At 41.5% G+C, this 22,642-nt stretch overlaps 1 protein-coding gene across 1 annotated transcript in view; it reads right to left on the reverse strand.

The window, feature by feature from the left end:
- LOC124613141 (nephrin-like) overlaps positions 1 to 22,642 on the reverse strand; it is an 840,812-nt gene that overhangs the window by 154,901 nt on the left and 663,269 nt on the right. The window lies entirely within an intron of this gene.

Here is a 22,642-nt window from a genome sequence, read left to right on the forward strand (position 1 = left end):
ATGAAAAGAACTGCTTCTGAGTGCCAATAACGAAGTTTTCGTTTCAAAATCCATTAATAACGAGGTATTACGTTTTACTTGAGAAATAAAAGTACGGAAGTGCTGCAGTAATGTTTAGCTAGTAGATCTCAGGTCAATGAAAACAATTTCTCAGACGTTTTATTACATTTCTTACAAGATAATAATTAAATTTATGAAGGAGATCTCTACGTCTCTAGTTCTACAACTCTATTTTTAAGATCAGATGTTGCAATGTTTACAGTAAAACTCCCTTTGTCATTGTGGAAGAAAGGGCAACATCACGAAGAGGTTTTTCCGTTATGCCACTGATAATCGTGGCTAATGTTTCAGATGAAGTATGGTGGGGCGTACATCAGTCATTGTCTATCTGCCATTGAATACAGTGACATCTTCTCATTCTTCTGTTTCCGAGTAACCAATTTTGATAGCTATTTTATGTGTATGAGACACTTTGATCATACTGAATTTTGAGATCTTTCACGCTAGGATTGACAACAATGCTTCAGCACCATCTTTAAAATCAAAGAAGTCAGTTGTGTGCATTTGAACCACATTGGATGTGTTTATTGCCATACCTGAATCAACAGTCATGTGTAAATCTTGCCGAATAAGGGCTTTGCTTACTTTCTTTCTCTATAGAGTCAAATATTCCTTCCATCAAATTCACACCTACAAACATACTCCGCAGTGAGGAGAGTAATACGTACTAGTCATTTCCTTCCCTGTTCCACTCTCAAACAGAACGAGGAAAGAACGACTGTCCATAAGCCTCAGTAAGTGCTCTTTTTTCTGCCGTCCTGTCTTCGTGGTCTTCACGCGAAATGTACATTGGTGGTAGTAGAGTCATTCTTTACTCGGCCTCAAAAACCGGTTCTCCAAATTTCCTGAACTGCAATACGCGTAAAGAACGTCGACACTACCCAGGTAATCCCATCTGAGTTTACAAAGGATCTCTGTGGTACCTGCTTGTTGATCGAACCATCGGTAACAGATCTAGCAACACCCCTCTAAATTATTTTGGTATCAAGCTCCAGTTCTACCAGGTCGTAACCCAAAACTCGAGCGGTCCTCAGGAGTGGGTGGCAGTAGTGTTAAGCACGCCATCACCTTTATATATGAGCTACAGTTACCTAGATTCTTCCAATAAAAATGTGTCGATTAGTGGCATATCTCGACTTAGAGCTTGCTCAGGCCCGGCGATGGCGGCATTGCTGACCGAAATCAGAGGAGCCTTAAGCAGTCTCGGTGCGGCAAGACGGTTTGTGACCGCTAGATATGGAGCAATATTGGAGGTTTAGAGGTCACTTGTCTGGCTAACGGCACAGATATGGTTTTAGGAATACGCCAGTCCTTACCTGGATTTAATAATCTAATCTGGAAGAGGAGATGTCTTATAACTGTAGTTTGATGCAGAGATCATTGAACTTTCTTACGGAAATATTATGGCGACAGACCTACACCCGGGATAGGACTGATGCGGTACGTCAACCTGTGTGTTCCTACGCCATATAATTCTGCTGTGTTCAAGGCTGGTCTGCATTTCCGGTAGCTCAAGTCATGGGGTACACTAGCTATGCACAAATTATACCACTTTTAACACTATTGCCTTGGAGCTCTTATGACTGAACCACTGAAATGACTGTATTAATACCAGGTGTCATTCTTGTGCTAGCTCAGATCATTTCTCATTCCGTCATAGTCATATTGAGTATTATGAATACCACAGGACACGCTTTGGTGGGATGATGCCGCGTGTAGTATTTTGTGTGTGGCAGGAGCACCGTGAATCCGAAAGTTCAGATTGCACTGATAAGCGTACCAAGCAGATGTGCAGACAAACTTGTTTCTGAGTTTACTAAAGGCGTCCTACACCTAAATTAAATGGAAAGTTACTGAACAGGTAACTATTAGCATTCAGTGACTTTTAATTGAACATTGTGTACTGATGCACGTTGGACATTAAGCAAAAGTCGTGATGTTACGCGACTGATTAACTTACGACGTGAGACAGCCGTGTTATTGCTAACGGAAATTAACTTAAGAAAGAGGTTATTCTCGTCAATCATGGTACCGCAACTGTCTTGTGACTTTGGTAGCTTCCTGTGGCTAACTGCTGTTAATGTTATCGGTTTCCAGGAACTAAGTATGGTTGTTTTCTAATTACCTGAAGTAATGTGTCCGATATATGATGTTCTTCGATGGGCCTTGCATGTCCGGTAATTGTTATCAAAAGAATAAATCTAACGCCATTTGCCGCTGTATGACGAGTGACAGCTGTTAATATTACCGGCTCTGTAAGTGACTGCGACGTCTCCATTATGTTGGTCGAGCTTTCACCATTAAAAATACTTTACTGATTGTTAAGCTTTAGGTATTTTATCGAAAGATTTTAATTATTGCCACTGTTAGTTGATTGTAGTATTGCTAAAAGTACATGTCGCCCTTGTTTCCAAGGTGTGTGAATAGTGATATTAAATTCTTGAGTTTAATTAATATGTCATTGTTTACAGAACTCATTCATGCATGTAGAGAGCAAGCACTCTGTTGTATTGACTGAATTTATTGAAATGAACATGGTTGTTTTTGTGTTCTCCTGTTATTGCTGTTGTTGTGGCCTTCAGTCCAGAGAGTGGTTTGATGCAGCTCTCCATGCTACTATATCTTGTTCAAGCTTCTTCGTTTCCCAGTACGTACTGCAACCCACATCCTTCTGAATCTGCTCTGTGTAATTCATCTCTTGGTCTCCCTCTCCGATTTTTACCCTCTTCGCAGTGTAATGTTGTTGCTTTAATTTGTTATGAAAGCGGTGCTGATAGACAATAAAAGCGGGTTAAAAGCTGTGAGCTGCCTGGGGAAGTTAACCTTGCATTGCTGAGCAACTGTTTCACCAGATATCCAGTCTAGCTTACCAAATTCCCAACCAGACTATCATTAATTATAATCTTTTAATCGTCATACGACATACGACATATGACAACCGGGAGATATATATATATATATATATATATATATATATATATATATATATATATATATATATATATAAGAGAATTTAAATAAAAAGATATATATATATATATATATATATATATATATATATATTTAAGAGAATTTAAATAAAAAGAAATAAATCAGTTTATATTTGGAAATTTATTTTAACATTGATCATTAAAATTTCAGCATATTAAACCTGATTCATAACTAAACTGGTGCCTTATTTAGGATTGAGAAAATGTGAGTTTGTAATCTTACAGAACACATCAAATATGGAGCCAAGATTGGGAGATTGCATACAACACTGCATTCATAAAACAACACACGAAGAACGTTGAAACATATGCAAGAGGAAATTAACCACAACCAACCAATTCAATTTTCGCCCAAAGAAGTTACGTTCATTGCGCAATCCTGCCCGTCATGTAATTAGCACACACTGGTATACTAAATTCATACTAACTTCCTGTGAAATCTTCCCGAAAAGAATAGCTGAGGGCTACTTTGATGATTACACCATATGCTTCACGTGGTCATCTTGGTTTACACAAAGAGTGTACTCCACAATAATTTTGATAATTAAAATAAATTAGATCGAAAAGCAATTTACAAAAGAAAAACCTCGAACTGGTTACTATCGTCTTACTATTAACCTGATGGGTCAAACAATTGTATAAGCACGTGGTACTGGTCTCACAAAGTACACCCCACGTGGGTTGAACATAAAGAAAAGTTGCTACATTGAAAAATATTGTCAAGACGAGACGTTATAATCTCATGCTCATTCGCATTTAAGATTGATGATCTTAGTTAGAGTTACCGATCAAAACGTGGTTCCACTTTACTCACAAAGTAGTGACAAAGCAACTAGTGGAAGATATTCTGAACTTCTCACTCGAAATACACTGCGTTGCAATTTAAGATAACATTAGATATTTTAGAGCTAAACCTGAAATAAAGGTGATTAAATTTTGAGTTAGGCTGAACTTAAGAAATCCATTGTCCTACGGACTTAGCAGACACGCGCTTAGCCGGAGATTTTACAACTTCAGATGCTGGCCGGGGACCGACTGAACTGGGCTCCTACTGAGCGTGCTTCACAAATACAAACGGAAGTGACCAGAGAGGCAGCTCCCTATACCAACATGACAAGGGACGGAAAGGACCATACTAAGAATAGAAACCTCTTTGCTTCTAGAAAGCGTAGCTACCTGTTCCGACGGTGGTCCTACTGTTCTCTAGCAGACAGGCTTGTCTGCTACCATCAAGTATGCAACTAGAAATACAATGCTCATTCATCCTCTCACACAGAAGGGAAGGGGGATGACAGTATCTTATCATATACAGTATATAAAAGAAAGCATATGTAGGTTCCGTATGAGACTGTGTGACATGAATTACATATAAACTGTGTTTTAAAGTGTAGTAGTGTGACAGATCGTTCTTGTTTATGTGTAAAAGTAACAAGTTCCACTACTCAATCTCCTCCCAGATAGTCAGAACAACCACAGTAAATTTAGATGAGGAATTTATGCTGTAAATGACAACATATTTAAGAAATTAACATAAAAGGAATCCAACAGTGACCTTTCAGGATTTCTCAAATACTAAATTGGTGATCGATTGATGGCTCAGATCATCTCCTACTAACCGATACCCTTTTCTGGTCAAATTGTACCACAAACTCCTCTTCTCCCCAATTCTATTCAATACCTCCTCATTAGTTGTGTGATCTACCCATCTAATCTTCAGCATTCTCCTGTAGCACCACATTTCGAAAGTTTCTATTCTCTTCTTGTCCAAACAATTCATCCATGTTTCACTTCCGTACATGGCTACACTCCATACAAATACTTACAAAAACGATTTCCTGACACTTAAATCTATACTCGATGTTAATAAATTTCTCTTCTTCAGAAACTCCTTCCTTGCAATTGCCAGTCTACATTTTATATCCTCTCTATTTCGACCATCATCAGTTATTTTGCTCCCAAAATAGCAAAATCCCTTTACTACCTTAAGTGCCTCATTTCCTAATCGAATTCCCTCAGCATCAACCAATTTAATTCGACTACATTCCATTATCCTCGTTTTGCTTTTGATGATTTTCATGTTATATCTTCCTTTTAAGATACTGTCCATTCCGTTCAACTGATCTTCGAAGTCCTTTACTATCTCTGAGAGAATTAAAATGTCATCTGTGAACCTCAAAGTTTTTATTTCTTCTCCATGAATTTTAATACCTACTCCGAATTTTTCTTTTGTTTCCTTTACTGCTTGCTCAGTATACAGATTGAATAACATCGGTGACAGGCTACAACTCTGTCTCACTCCCTTCCCAACCACTGCTTCCCTTTCATGTCCGTCGACTCTCATAACTGCCACCTAGTTTCTGTACAAATTGTAAATAGCCTTTCGCTCTCTATATATGACTGTTGCCACCTTCAGAATTTGAAAGAGAGTATTCCAGTCAACATTGTCGAAAGCTTTCTCTAAGCCTACAAATGCTAGAAACGTAGGTTTGCCTTTCCTTAATCTGTCTTCTAAGATAAGTAGTAGGGTCAGTATTGCCTCACATGTTCCAATATTTCTACGTAATCCAAATTGATCCTTCCCGAGGTATTCTTCTACGTGTTTTTCCATTCGTCTGTAAAGAATTTGCGTTAGTTTTTTGCAGCCATGACTTATTAAACTGATAGTTCCGTATTTTCACATCTGTTAACACCTGCTTTCTTTCGGTTTTGAATTATTATATTCTTCTTGAAGTCTGAGCGTATTTCTCCTGTCTCATACATCTTGCTCACGAGATGGTAGAGTATTGTCAGGGCTGGCTCCCCAAAGGGTATCAGTAATTCTAACGTAATGTTGTCTACTCTCGGGGCGTTGTTTCGACTTAGGTCTTTCAGTGATCTGTCAAACTCTTCACGCAGTATCATATCTCCCATTTCATCTTCATCTACGCCCTCTTCCATCTCCATAATATTGCCCTCAAGTACATCGCCCTTGTATAGTCCCTCTGTATACTCCTTCCAACTTTCTACCTTCACTTCTTTGCTTGGAACTGGATTTCCATCTGAGCTCTTGATATTTATACAAGTGGTTCTGTTTTCTCCAAAGGTCTCTTTAATTTTCCTGTAGGCAGTATCTATCTATATTAGCCCTAGTGAGACATGCCTCTATATCCTTACTTTTGTCCTGTAGTCATCTCTGCTTAGCCATTTTGCATTTCCTGTCGATCTCATTTTTTAGACGTTTGTATTCCTTTTAGGGTGCTTAATTTACTGCATGTTTATATTTTCTCCTTTCATCATTTAAGTTCAATACATCTTCTGTTACCCAAGGATTTCTACTAGCCCTCGTCTTTTTACCTACTTGATCCTCTGCTGCCTTCACTGTTTCATCCCTCAAAGCTACCCATTCCTAAGCAGGGACTTTCTAGAAACTCGAAAACTTAACGGAATCAGTTGTAGTTTGGAATGGAAGATCCTTGTAAACTATTTTAATTTTACATTTCCTTAGTTCGTCCTTGGACAAAAAGCTGAGAAGAGTCTACTTAACACTGACGGTTAATATTTTAAGAGTTTGTAAGTAGCTCGTTGTTGATAAATACTCGAAAGTGTCAGTCTCCCTTTTTAACACCCAGTTCTCGCTCCACCTATCATTTTGGTTCAAAAGGAAACGGAGCATTCGACTTCTCTACTAACAATATGACGCTCTAATTTCATTTTACATCGCTTTGCAACGTCACTCCTGGATACTTAATCGAGGTGACTGTCAAGCAGCATACTACTAAATGGTTTAAAAGGCTCTGAGCACTATGGGACTTAACAGCTGAGGTCATATCCCCTAGAACTTAGAACTACTGAAACCTAACTAACCTAAGGACATCACACACATCCGTGCGCGTGGCAGGATTCGAACCTGCGACCGTAGCGGTCGCGCGGTTCCAAAGTGAAGTGCCTAGAACCGCCAGGCCACTCCGGCCGGCTAATTCTACTAATGCTGTATTCTAACATTACAGTATTGTTTTCCCTACTCATCAGACTAAACATACATTCATCTATGATAAGGATAAGACGCAATGTATCACACAAGCTAGAAATGCTACCTATCTGGTATCCTCCCACAACCATTCAACGACGAAATCTTCCTGTACTCGACAGTCATCAGCAAACAGTTGTAAATTTCTGCTCATCCTGTCCGTCAGGTCATTTATTAACCTACCAAATAAGAGAGGTCCTGTCACACTTTCCTGGGACTCCTAACGATACCCTGGTTTCAACATAACATTCGCGGTAGAGGACAACGTACTGAGTTGTATTACTTTAAAGTCTTCGAGCCTCTCATATATCGGGCAACCTATTCCGCATGCTGGAACTTTCGTAAACAAACTTCAGTAAAACCTTTCCGGGTAATTAGGAATAAGGAATCTGTCGGTTTCCATGATCCATGGTTCGCAGGGTATCGTGAGAGGAAAAGGCAAGCTGAGTTTCGCTCGTGCGATGGTTTCTAAATTCTTGATGATTTCTGGGCAGGAGCTTTTACGTCCCAAGGAAGAATACGTTCCAGAATTCTGAAGAAACCGATGTTAAGGATATTGGTGCGTAATTACTCAGGTACTTTGTTTAACCTTTCTTACACTATACACTATACACTGCGCGTTTTCCTAGTCACTCGGCACTTTGCTCTGGGCGAGGAATTCGCGGATAATGCAAGCCAAGTAAGGGGTAGTGCCACAGAGTATTCTGTGTAAAGAGATTAGAAAGATGTTTTATTGATACAAGCAAAAGTTTACATGCACTCTGCTTATCACACATACTGTCCGTTACCTGAACTGAGGAGATCTTGGCGCACGATGGGCTTGCGCTTGTAGAGGGAAGCACTGCTTGGCGCAAAGACCATGCGGCATATAGCAAAGTATGTCTGAAACATCTTCTCCATCATTTGTCACTTATAACAAATTACAGGCATGAAACATTGTAGTGGGATGTCACTTAGAACGTTCGACATTTTCACTCTTCATCTGTTCTTGCTAAAATACTGACAACTCAGAAACTGACAGAGCTTTGCATTTACAACATGCGTTTGAACGAACAATGTTATGCAAAAAATGGAAATTTCCTTTGAAAATTGTCGCTGGAGTGTCGTTTTACTATTTTTGTAAATACCAAACTCAACAACAAAGTTTCGAATCGCTTTCTTCGAAATTGGTAATCAGGAAAGTTTGCCCGCAGTTGGTCTCTAAATTTCGTCGTAGTCCTACTTCCGTTAGTGATGAATTTCGTGAAGGTGGACCAAACACGCTTACGTTCCAAGAAAACATCGGCGCCGTGCGACACATTGTAAAAGAAGATCATCATTTGAATTAACGAGAGACAGAAGCTTCCTCAGACGTACGAAGACGGCAGTTATTCCGGTTTTACCTGAACAGTTAGCTGCGAAAAAGTTCTCTTCTCCGTGAATTCCACGCGATTTGACCGAGGCTCAGTAACTGGCTTGTGCGAACCGGTGTAATAAAATGCTCTAAACTTTAGACTGAGGAGGAGGAAATCCAGATTATCACATTGAAGCCGAGGAGCTAACACATACACTAATTGATTAAAAGTATTGGGATATCTATCGGTGAACATTAATATGGGGCAATCCACCCTTCGCTTTCATGACGGCTTGATCTCTGCTACGGACACTTTCAGTGAGGGGTCTGAATGACTGCGAAGGAGTGGCAGGAGATTCTTCCTCAAGATCCGGAACCAGAGAAAGTTGTGTTGCTGGACACTGTGAACTAGAGCGAACTCGAGGTTCGAACTCATTCCGAAGGTACTATCCGGCTCCAAAACTGGAATGGGCAGACCAGTCCATTTGAAGAATGTTACTGTCCACAAACAATTGCTTTACAGAAGCTGTTTTATTACAGCATGCATTGTCATGCTGATACAAATACTTACTGAACGCAGGAGACAACGATATAAAAAGTGTTCATTTACATCCGCATTGAGCGTTTCCTTAAACACAATAAGCAGCCCACACGATAACCACGAAAAACACCTCTGCACAGAAACAGTATTCTCTGAGTTATGCGCTGTTGAAATTACACTCGGTAAATCAAGTCACAATTAAAAGACATTACCAATTGCACATTACTCTTTTAAATCAAGGTACGTACTGGCGTATTTCCAAAACCATCTCTGTGATGCTGGCCAGAGAAGTACCTTCGAAACCTCCTACAGTCTACGTGTCTAGCGGTCACCAACCGCCTTGCTGCAGCAGACCCGCCAAGTAACACTCCCTTAAAGCTCCTCCGATTTCGTCAATGGCACCATCACCGAGCGTGAAAAAGGTACTAAGTCGCAGATGTGCGGCTAATACGCACAGTTTTATTGGAAGTACCTGGGAAACTGTAGGTCATCCATGAAGGAGACGGCATGTGTAACACAAGGGCCAGGTAACATTCTCCAGGAATTCGACAAACGCAAACCCTCCTATGGGACTGCCTTGCCTGATACATCACACCAAATCTGTCGTTTCCATTCATCGCTCTTTACATCACGTCCAGCATCGCTTATCACTGACTACAGAAATGGGTAGCTAATGTGGAGCTGCTCGATCTTTGTGCCCTATCGTTTGCAAAACCCTACGTAAAGTCATTATGCTAGCTCCACTAATGGTAGCAATTTCGATCTCACAAATGATTCCTTCCTCTGATTTCATAGTATTTTTACGACCACCTTCCGCAATGCTCGATTGTTCCTGTCCGTCTGTACGTGAAGTCTTATTGTTTTGGTTTAGTTCTGGTTGCTCCTTCGCGTTTCCACTTGACAATGACATCACGCAAAATTGGACCTGTGTACTTTTAGAAGGGTTGAAATATGCCTGATGGATCTGTTAGTCATGTGACATCCAAGATTACCCAAAGTTCGAAGTGACTGAGCTTCTCTACTGACAATACAATACTCCCTGTATCCTTTTAAAGTTGTGGGTTGGCCTATGGTGACAGCTAGTGGTCGACTCTGCATTACACGTGTGCGGATACTTTCTATAGTGTGTATATATGCACGATCCGGAAACTAAGCGGCAGAGAACTGTTTGCGTGTTCCACAATCAACCAAAACCAACAAATTGTTTTTTTTCGCGAAGCACTTCCAAAGATACGATCGCTTGCTTCTTTGAGTGAAATGGACGTGTCGCGATTACTGCTTTAGAAGAACAGTTCTTTGCGAAAACTCATCCATTGAAGAAGGAAAAAGAACCTAAAAGGTCGCATCATTCTACATTTGGACAATGTTACCTGTTCTGAGCACGTTAAACAATTGATTATTACACGAAGAAAACAATGAATACAGTTTCGTTCCCCGCATTCAGCTCCCCTTTCGTCTCAAACATAAAATGCGTGGGCAGTGATTTGCACCACCTCAGGAAACTGTTGAGTCTACCCAAAAACCAGTTTTTAAGGCATCAATATCAGACTGCGAAAATCTTCTCAAAATTGTTAGCAACCTGCGAGAAATGTATAAATTTTAAAAGTGAATACCTTGAGATACAATAAAATGAGCTCTGCACAAAAATGTGTCTTTCACAGTTCTTGTCAGAATTGAAATTTGGGCTCATGTACAACGCCCTTAAACGTTATCTGAACTAGCAGCACTCGCGTTTCGTTCTGATGGTGCTTTGATGCAGGATGTTGTACACTTCAAACGACAGATGTGGTCTAAATGCTTTGAGTGGGAAATCTGTCAGAAATAGCAAGAGCTACCGTCTTTATATTCACATTAGCATGAACAATAACCCCTACACTTAGTTGTACCATCCTGATTACGAGACATGTTTGCGTCTCTCGTCCTTCTAGAATAATTAATGGGTCAACACCAGTAACTTTGGCTTGTGCTTGACGGTTACTGATAGCTGTATTTACTGGCTGTGATAGTGTGACCTCTGTCAATAGACAGGCTACCAATCGGTATGGGACTGTTATACTAGACTCACGACGACAGCTGTCTTGTGAAATTAGTTCCGTGCAATTCGCTTGAATCCAATAAAATGTATTTGCCACGCGATAGAAAGAGACCATTAGGGCCGTTTAATGAGCAGTTTCACGGAACGTACTACTTTGTTGAGTCATTAAATACTCTGTCTTTGTGTTATTTCATATTTCCTGTTTCAAGGGACAGCGTCTTAAAAAAGTAAACAAGTCTAGACCACTCATTATTTCCAGGATACTTACCTTTGTCTTTGTCTCAATGATCAAAATGCAGAGAGCACTGCACCTAATAACGTGTAATCTGAATATGGCAGTGCATTTTACTGCTGACTGCTGCATTTTACTAATGTTAGCAGTCACACAGAATAATTATTCAGTTTCACGCTATAGTGAGAAAGTTGTCATGTAGACTGTTTTAAATAATCAGTTGTTGTTAAAAGATCATCATATGACTGAAAACAATGTACAATGAAGTTTTATTTATCAGGAGCTATTGGTGGTTAAGAATACGACCTTTTTATAATCCTCACCTGCTGTGGGACACCCTGTGTACAAACTAATAGTAATAATAATAATTATCTCTTACAGTTTTCATTAATTCTTCAAAATTAAAATGAGAGCGCGTGAAAACACCCTCACCTTGCCCTTTGTGAATCTTTTCCTTCCTTGCAAGAGAACCCAGTTCTAAATGAGACAATATTTAAATCACTCGGCTTCTGTTATGACTGACTCAGATTCCTAAAGGAGTTCTTAGAAAGTCTTTTTACACACCTGTGATGTATTCACACATTACTCACTCTACATTTATATTGTACGGAGCCGAAGCTGTAATGCTTATTTGCTTTCTGTGCTCCGCAGCCTTTGGTCTACGGGTCACTGTGTGAGCGCTCTTATTTGTTTTTGGTTTCACGTGCTGACGTCCAGTAAAGACTTCCGCTAGCCAAGATTACAGGAGGCGGAATATTGGTATACCGCGAACAAAGACTGTAGTGTACGTGGAACCCTTTGAACAGTGACTATTCTCATTTAAACACATACTGTGATCCGTGAGACGTCTCTCGCATTCTGAGATTTCACTCTTTTTCGGTAACTGCCCAGTAATCTTCCTTCAACAAAGACATTTTCAAATAACTTAATTTTACATTTCTACTTTTAGATATAGTTATGTGAAAGTAGTACCGTAATTTGTGCGTATGAATTTAGTCTTTAACGTACCTCGGTCTACTAAACTTGTGAACAGCGAGGGAGTGACTAGTGCTTAGAACATTTCGTGACCTCAACAGAGGGGAGAAATAACGGAAATTTTGCATCAGTTTCTTAAATATGATAGCATAGTCAAATTTTACAGTAAACAGAAGTGCAAAAACTGTTCGTTGTCGTTGAAACATCATTTCTATCCAGCAGTCCATATGTAGCCTGGAGCCTTAACCAGGTCACAGATTCCACATAGGACTCCTCCAACTTTACATGTTATTTCCTTTGCAAGGTTCAAGGAAAGAAATATACGCTACTGGTCATTACAATTCCTACACTAAGAAGAAATGCAGATGATAAACGGGTATTCATTGGAAAAATATATTACACTAGAACAGACATGTGATTACATTTTCACGCAATTTGGGTGCATAGATCCTGAGAAATCGATACCCAGAACAACCACCACTGGCCGTAATAACGACCTTCATACGCCTGTGCATTGAGTCAAACAGACCTTGGATGGCGTGTACAGGTACAGCTGCCCATGCAGCTTCTACACGATACCACAGTTCACCAAGACTACTGACTGGCGTATTGTGACGAGCCAGTTGCTCGGCCACCATCGACCAGACGTTTTCAGTTGGTGAGAGATCTGGAGAATATGCTGGCCAGGACAGCAGTCGAACATTTTCTGTATCCAGAAAGGCCCGTACAGGACTTGCAACATGCGGTCGTGCATTATCCTGCTGAAATGTAGAGTTTCGAAGGGATCGAATGAAGGTTGGTTGGTTGGTTGTTTTGGGGAAGGAGACCAGACAGCGAGGTCATCGGTCTCATCGGATTAGGGAAGGACGGGGAAGGAAGTCGGCCGTGCCCTTTGAAAGGAACCATCCCGGCATTTGCCTGGAGCGATTTAGGGAAATCACGGAAAACCTAAATCAGGATGGCCGGACGCGGGATTGAACCGTCGACCTCCCGAATGCGAGTCCAGTGTCTAACCACTGCGCCACCTCGCTCGGTCTCGAATGAAGGATAGAACCATGGGTCATAACACATCTGAAATGTAGCGTCCACTCTTCACAATACCGTCAGTGCGAACAAGAGGTGAGCGAGACGTGTAACCAATGGCACACCATACCATGACGCCGGGAGATACGCCAGTATGGTGATGACGAATACACGCTTCCAATGTGCGTCCACCGCGATGTCGCCAAACACGGATGCGACCATCATGAAGCTGTAAACACAACGTGGATTCATGGGAAAAAAATTACGTTTCGCCATTCATGCTCCCAGGTTCGTCGTAGAGTACACCATCGCAGGCGCTCCTGTCTGTAATGCAGCGTCAACGGTAACTGCAGCCATGGTCTCCGAGCTGATAGTCCATGCTGCTGCATCCATCGTCGAACTGTTCGTGCAGGTGGTTGTTGTCTTCCGAACGTCCCCATATAATGACTCAGCGATCGAGACGTGGCTGCACGATCCGTTACAGCCATGCGGATAAGATGCCTGTTTCCTCGACTGCTAGTGATACGAGACCGTTGGGATCCAACACGACGTTCCGTATCACCCTCCTGAACCCACCGATTCCATATTCTGCTAACAATCATTGGGCCTCGACCAACGCGAGCAGCAATGTCGCGATACGATAAACCGCAATCGCGACATGCTACAATCCGATCTTTATCAAAGTCGGTAACGTGATGGTACGCACTTCTCCTCCTTACACGAGGCATCACAACGACGTATCACCAGGCAACGCCGGTCAACTGCTGTTTGTGTATGGGAAATCGGTTGGAAACTTCCCTCATGTCAGCACGTTGTAGATGTCGCCACCGGTGTCAAACTTGTATGAATGCTCTGAAAAGCTTATCACTTGCATATCACAGCATCTTCTTCCTGTCGTTTAAATTTCGCGTCTTTAGCACGTCATCTTCGTGGTGTAGCAATTTTAATGGCGAGTAGTGGAGAAATAATAATTGATAATGATGAGTCGTGTGAAATAGTATTACTGATACAGTTAGAAGTTCTTATCAGGCAAATATTTCCTGATACTCGCTGATAGTACCTTTTTTGTTGATGAAATGTATGGTGAGTAACTTAACATTTACGCTTTCGTGGGTTGCGTGTCATGGTAAGCGTATCAACTTTCTTACAGTACCAGAATGAAATTTTCAGTCTGCAGTGGATTGTTCGCTGATAAGAAACGTCCTGGCAGAATAAAACTGTGTGCCGGACCGAGACTCGAGCTCGGGACCTTTGCATTTCGCGGGAAAGTGCACTACCGTCTGAGGTACCAAAGCACGACTCACGCCCCGTCCTCACAGTTTTACTTCCACCAGTTCTTATAGTTAGTTTGTTCTCATCTTAATTGATTTTCATTAAAATACAGAGTTATACATATTTCTGGTCCCATTCTGCTTATCTGTAAGTGAATTCCCTTCTTTTTTGACATGGTTTTATTTTAAGTTACAAATACTCAATAGTCTACTATTTTGTACGCATACAGCGGTTTCTGTGGCTTTGGATAGTTTACTTTTCCTCGCCTGTAGAGTGAACGTCGTGATGCTGTGTCTTATTTTCTTTATTCTCGCACATGACCTGACAAAAATAGTTAAGTACTTAGTGGGGTGGAGGAAATGAAAAGTACATTCGCAGGTTGAGAGAGTATGTCATCTTAATACAGTAAATATGAAAATGTCTCAAATTTAAAGAGAACTTGGTAGTACAAACAAATTTATCGGAAAGATATTGTATCTAATCTGGCCTGAATGCATGCGCTTATTTGGTTCGGAAGTGTATCATAAAGCTGTTGTATCCTCTCCTGAACAACCTGGCACACAAATATTGTAACTGGTCCCAGATACCCTGGAAACGAACACTGGAACGGAGTTGACACCCGAGGTAGTGCAAGACCTGGGACATATCTCGGGATCTCTCTGGTCACATGATTACCTAAACATCATGCAGACAGTTAATGGAGACATGTGGCGTGTGTGGACGAGCACATTGTCCGGCTGGAAAATGGTGCCTCGATACTGCCGCATGACGAGTAACACATGAGAATGCAGGATGTCCGGGACGTACCACTCTGCAGTCTGCTTTCCCTCAATGACTACCTGGCATGACAGGAAGTCTTAACCTGTAGCTCCCCACATACTGACGCCAGATGTAACACCACTAAGCCACTACAAACAACTTAAATATTGGGCCCTCTGTCAGGTTGCTACCTCGCTCATTCAGGATGCTGGTGAACCAATGTACACAATGCGACAATATGACTTCTCAGTCACGGAACCACTCAAAATGCTGCCATTTTTTTGTGGTGGTAACGGCAGTCTATTCCTGGAATATTATTTCCCTAGTCCAGTGATTCGGCGTGTCACAGAATGTCACACGGAATCTCGCATTGCAGGTGGATATATAAAGGGGTTAAGATGCGCTTGGTGCGCTGTCACCTCCTGTGGTAACCTTGACGAAGTGTGTGCCTGCCCTCACTTTCCCATACAGTTCAACATGGGCCACTGTTACGTTCGAATGCCCAAAAATCCTAATATTGCACAATTCGATCAGCAGCTCAAATGAAGGCCCAAAATGAACCCCTTTCAAACTGTGTCAAGTTCTGATAATGCTGTGTCACAAGCTTATGCAGCATTTTCTGATCATTCACAGTGATCACCCAACTTACTGAAACACTTCGCACTCCTTACATACCTTACCTGGCCTGGTAAATACTATTACACTAAGTAAGAACAGCACAAATGCACTATGGTGACAATCTGAGCAGCCGTATTGGGCTGGTTGCAGATGACGCTGTCGGTTATCGACTAAAAAAGTCATGAGTAGATCAAAACAAATTGCAAAACGATTTAGAAAAGATGTCTGACTGGTGAGAAACTTGGCAGTCGGTGCTAAATAACGAAAAGTGTGAGGTCATCCACATGGGTGCTAAAAGGAATTCGTTAAACTTAGGTTACACGATGAATCAGGCTAATCTAAAAGCCGTAAATTTAACTAAATACCTCGGTATTACAATTACGAACAACTTAAACTGGAAGGAACACATAGAAAATGTTGTGGGGAAGGCTAACCAAAGACTGCGTTTTATTGGCAGGACACTTAGAAAATGTAACAGACCTACTAAGCAGATTGCCTACACAACGCTTGTGCGTCCTCTTTTTAGAACACTGCTGCGCGGTGTGGGATCCTTACCAGATAGGACCGCGGAGTACATCGAAAAAGTTCAAAGAAGGGCAGCATGTTTTGTGTTATCGCGAAATATGGGAGAGACTCTCACAGAAATGAGACACGGTTTGGGCTGGACATCATTAAAAAAAAGGAGTTTTTCGTTGCGACGGTATCTTTTCACGAAATTCCAATCACCAAATTTCTCATTCGAATGCGAAAACATTTTGTTGACAGCAACCTACATAGGGAGAGACGATCATCACAATAAAATAAGGTTCAAATGGCTCTGAGCACTACGGGACTTAACATCTGTCGTCATCAGTCCCCTAGAACTTAGAACTACTTAAACCTAACTAACCTAAGGACACTACACACATCCATGCCCGAGGCAGGATTCGAACCTGCGACCGTAGCATTCGCGCAGTTCTGGACTAAAATAAGGGATATCACACCTCGTACGGAAAGATATAGGTTTTTGTTCTTTCCACGCGCTATACGAGATTTGAATAATAGAGAATTGTGAAGGTGGTTCGATGAACCCTCTGCCAGGCACTTAAATGTGATTTGCAGAGTATCCATGTAGATATAGATGTAGATGTATATGTGCCTGTCACAGAGAATTGTAACTGTATCATTTACATAACCGCCAGTGGCGTATATTTGTACGATGTTAGTCGGACATCCGACCATCGTCAGGGTGACTCGCTTGTCTACAAGGCAGTGTAAATTAATTCACTTATAAGTATTGAACCTCACATATATTTGTAATATATTAACGCCATTCGTACATGTTTACTTTCGGATAATTTTCATATAAATATTTTCATATTTTATGAGCTTTACTTCACTATATAGTGAACCGCAGTGCTGCGTAATGAGCGAGGCGGCGCAGTTTGACACAATGCCCTCACATTCCTAAGGACGACGGTTCAGATTCTCGTCCGGCCATATATATTTAGGTTTTCTGTGATTTTCGTAAACCACTTAAGACAATTCCGTAATGGTTCCCTTAAACGCGAACGACCAGTTACATTCCCCATATTTCCAAATGGAAGAGAACATCAATCAGTCATCCTTTTCTTTCAGAAAAGGCAAACCTAGATTTCGGCTAATGCCTAGAGTGCACCCACATTCCTAATGGAAGGTAACTTGATTCCCAGTACTTCCGTAATCCGTGCTTCTACTCTGTCACTAATGAGCTAATTCTGTACCGGAAATTGAGCACTAATTTCCTTCTCCTTCCTTTGTAGTACTGTTTTGCTGTAAAGGACCCATAATATGTGTGTGTCCAATAAGTAACATTATTATCATGACAAAAACAGGAAACATATACTTTTTATTGATACACTTCGTAATCTAATATGTTCCACTTTTCTTATATATGTTCCAAGTTTCACCTTGGTGTGGTCATGATATGAGGTTCTGCATGTGAAGTATCTAGCCAGATTGGAGTCAGATTTATTCTTCATTCATTACTGTTTAATGTATTCAGAAGTAACAAAAAGTTTATAAAAATTCTTAATATTACTGAGATACATTTCTGCTTCCATAGCTGACTGCCATGCGGATGTGCCTAGTTCAATTCCAGCTACTGCCAGGGATTTTTCATTCGTGGGAGGACTGGAATGGGGTCATTCAGCCTGGTGATGCCAGCGGAGGAGCCACTGGACCGAGCAATAGTGGCTGCAGGTGAAGAAAGCAGAAAACGGCCGGAAAAGCGATGTTGTGGACTCCACATCCTTCCATATCGCACTCTGTAACTGCACTGGCAGAGGACAACATGGCAGTCGTTCGGTACCGTTGGGTATACATAGCCCTGTGGACATAGTTTACGTCAGTGTTTTAATTACTTGAAGTGTGTCTTTCCTTCCACGAACTTTGTTGGTTCATCATGTTTCCCCCTTGACATTATTTTATTGCAACTTTAGCAACGCCTTTTTTGTTATCATAAGAGAAATTTGTTAACATCGAGTATAGATTTAAGTGTCAGGAAGTCATTTCTGAAAGTATTTGTATGGAGTGTAGCCATGTATGGAAATGAAACATGGACGATAAATAGTTTGGACAAGAAGAGAATAGAAGCTTTCGAAATGTGGTACTACAGAAGAATGCTGAAGATTAGATGGGTAGATCACATAACTAATGAGGAAGTATTGAATAGGATTGGGGAGAAGAGACGTTTGTGGCACAACTTGACCAGAAGAAGGGATCGGTTGGTAGGACATGTTGTGAGGCATCAAGGGATCATCAATTTAGCATTGGAGGGCAGCGTGGAGGGTAAAAATCGTAGAGGGAGACCAAGAGATGAATACACTAAGCAGATTCAGAAGGATGTAGGTTGCAGTAGGTACTGGGAGATGAAGAAGCTTGCACAGAATAGAGTAGCACGGAGAGCTGCATCAAACCAGTCTCAGGACTGAAGACCACAACAACATGAGGCAGCTACTTAGTTACTTGTGTCTCGCGAAATATTTCTATTTTTTTCCATCCACTAAGTGTCAAACACGGCAAAATACTGATATCATCAGTTCTGCAGCACCCTATTACTCTAAACGCCTATACAAGCAATTGAGTTGAAAACAATGTTAACGAAAACAAATAAATGATAGTTTCTTCTTGCATTACTGCTTCTATGTTTAAGCAAACTTCACCCCTCATTCCAACGAATCGCTTTGGTAGAAGTTCGAAAGTTATTTTCATTGTGCTGAAACTTAATGAATTTAAGTTATACTGGAGAAAATCCATATGCATAAAAGTTAAGTAAACTGAAGAGATAATTTACAGAGAAACAAACTTCAACTTACTGCAAGACAGAAACTTCGTATCGCACCGACTATTCGCCTTACGCCACAAACTTTACACCAAGCCTTCTCTGTTCCTCTCAGTTCTAGACTTATTAATTTAGCTGCTGCATCACGACTAGTATGTGTAATGTCTTAACGAGTAGTTGCAAATCATGCCTAACCAGAAACATTGTATAGGGATCTTAAATGACTAGTTGCTTCTGTAGTGAGATAAATCCCTCGCATAACGTTTGGAAACTGTGAGACTGTCGAGTGTCAACGACCAGTATTATTATTATTAAGGTACACATTTCGCAGCGCATAATTACTTTTGAGGAATGTCTTTTAGAACAATCACAATGTCGGCATATAGGCCCAGAAGCTCTGCGGGATTTTGGGGTAAAATAACACTTCGAATGTTGGAGGGCGTCCAAGAGTAATAAATAGAAAAGGTGTCCCTGTGACTGGAGAGGGCACGTTAACCGCAGAAATGGAGCCACTGAAATACGACATAGTAAATTAAGCACAGCAGAAATACCAGTGCTGCTGTTTTACTGAGAGGACGTTACTGTCTTTTCTCTTCTAATGACTCGACATTGCGAAATATGTGCAAGGACTCTGAAGTGACATAAACCAATGCAACGTTCGTGAAACGTCGCACTCTACTGCAGACATTATCAATTCAGAGTGTAGCTCTCTTAACAGGTTATAATGGGTTGCTTAAATGCTCGCATTTCCTGTTAGTGTGTTGCAACAGTTATTTACCTCAACTGACAAAACACTTCTTCACAAATTGTTATTAGAACATGACATCACTCTCTTTGTTTTATTAAATTTTACACTGCCGGAGAAAGACTGCAACACCAGCAAGGACAAAGTCATTTTATTCAGAAGTGACAGGTAGTTGATAATTGCAGGAGTAAATGATAACAAGTTCAAAGCAAATGAAACACAAATTTCATAGGAACGCGTGTCAAATCAGTCGCATCAATACATCGCGTCAATACACAGTGTATCCCTCTTCCCTCTGGCGGCAGCGCAGGCATGCAATCATGCATGCAGACGATGATAAAGATACCAAATGTCATTCTGCGACAGACTTCCCAAGCATCTTCTATCTTCTGTTACGTTTTTGCAATGGTTCTTGCAGGCTCGTCTCAGTTGTGCGACTGGATTCGTGATTTCCTGACAGGAAGGTCGCAGTTCGTAGTAATAGACGGCACATCATCGAGTAGAACTGAAGCGATATCAGGTGTTCCCCAGGGAAGCGTCCTGGGACCTGTGGTGTCCTTGATCTATACAAATGACCTGGGTGACAATCTGAGCAGTTCTCTTAGGTTGTTCGCAGATGATGCTGTAATTTACCGTCTAGTAAGGTCATCCGAAGACCAGTATCAGTTGCAAAGCGATTTAGAAAAGATTTCTGTATGGTGTGGCAGGTGGCAGTTGACGCTAAATAACGAAACGTGTGAGGTGATCCACATGAGTTCCAAAAGAAATCAGTTGGAATTCAATTACTTGATAAATAGTACAATTCTCGAGGCTGTCAATTCAACTAAGTACCTGGGTGTTAAAATTACGAACAACTTCAGTTGGAAAGACCACATAGATAATATTGTGGGGAAGGCGAGCCAAAGGTTGCGTTTCATTGGCAGGACACTTAGAAGATGCAACAAGTCCACTAAAGAGACAGCTTACACTACACTAGTTCGTCCTCTGTTAGAATATTGCTCCGCGGTGTGGGGTCCTTACCAGGTGGGATTGGCGGAGGACATTGAAAGGGTGCAAAAAAGGGCAGCTCGTTTTGTATTATCACGTAATAGGGAAGAGAGTGTGGCAGATATGATACGCGAGTTGGGATGGAAGTCATTAAAGCAAAGACTTTCTCGTCGCGGCGAGATCTATTTACGAAATTTCAGTCACCAACTTTCTCTTCCGAATGAGAAAATATTTTGTTGAGCCCAACCTACATAGGTAGGAATGATCCTCAAAATAAAATAAGGGAAATCAGAGCTCGAACAGAAGGTTTAGGTGTTCGTTTTTCCCGCGCGTTGTTCGGGAGTGAAATGGTAGAGAGATAGTATGATTGTGGTTCGATGAACCCTCTGCAAAGCACTTAAATGTGAATTGCAGAGTAATTATGTAGATGTAGAAGAATGTTCCCGCTTCATCACATCCTATATGTGCTGAGTTGGTGAAAGTTTCGGTGATCTTGCTCCCAGAGCAACAGCTGTGCACCACGACGACCACGTTGCGTCGCTACAGCCTTATCTGAACCCGTACACCGTCCTGCTGGAAAATCACATAACCTTCGTGTCGAAGAAACGGCATCAGCACGAGGATAATAGTCTGTACAATGTAGAGGACACTAGTTACTTTATCCTGCAGTCATGTGAGTCCGCGGTGTGTTGTATTTTCTGCCTGTCGGGGGAAAGACCTCCATCTCTGCCAGCTTTAGGAGGAAACAAAGTAATCACCGGTAGACTGGCCTCAATGGGATGGGGCTGTATGTCACGTTATAATGCACTCTGGAATTTGCAGCTCACCAAGTCCACGCCATATACGTGTACGTCCATCACTCGCATACAGACAGAACCTCCTCTCATCAATGAAGGCAACAGAGCGCCACTCCATTCTTCAATCAATTCTTTCACGATACTAGCGTAGCCACGCTTGGCGGTGTCGTGGTGTCAATGGTAGCCTGGTCCTGTTGGAAGCAGATGGATCCGAATCGTCACTGATCACGTAGAAAATGCCACATGCGGCCGGATTTCGTACCTGGATAATGTTCTGCGGGCCACCGCTGCTCGCAAAACGCTTAATGAAGCTGTTCGACGGAAGTGTGTACTCGTCGGTGGGGCGTTGTTGTGCAGCAGAATGAATGTTGCAAACAATATTTAGCTCTAAATTGGGCCCAGTTACTGCCTGCAGCGTTAAACTGGAAATTTGTGGTAAGATCTTAAGGGACCAAACTGCTGAGGTCATCGGTCCCTTACCTTACACACTACTTAATGTAACTTACGCTCAGGACAACACACACACCCATGCCCGAGAGAGGACTCCAACCACTGACTGGAGGAGCCGCGGGAACCGTGACAAGACGCCTGAGACTGAACGGCTATACTGCACGGCCGCAGTGTTAAAGCAGACGGTATGCAGACAGTCCACCGAACACCATCTGATCGCTGTAGACCCTCTGTAGACAATACTATACACCGATGCCACAAAACGTAGTCTTTGAGGGTGTTGCATTTTGTTGACAGTGTACAATCAGAAGTCAGAGTTGAGTGATAAGACACCCACATTCAGCACTCTGAAATTTGAGTAATATATTGAAGACAGTTATTTTGACGCTTGATAAATAAGAAGAGAAAAACAGCCACTACCATCCAAGTGCAAGTGTAACATTTCATCCATAACAAGCCCAATCAATATTAAGAGACAAAAATGATATAAATTCACTGAGCCTTAGCAGATACGTTAT

The sequence above is a fragment of the Schistocerca americana genome, chromosome 4, assembly GCF_021461395.2.
Source record: "Schistocerca americana isolate TAMUIC-IGC-003095 chromosome 4, iqSchAmer2.1, whole genome shotgun sequence".
Classification (NCBI taxonomy): Eukaryota; Metazoa; Arthropoda; class Insecta; order Orthoptera; family Acrididae; genus Schistocerca; species Schistocerca americana.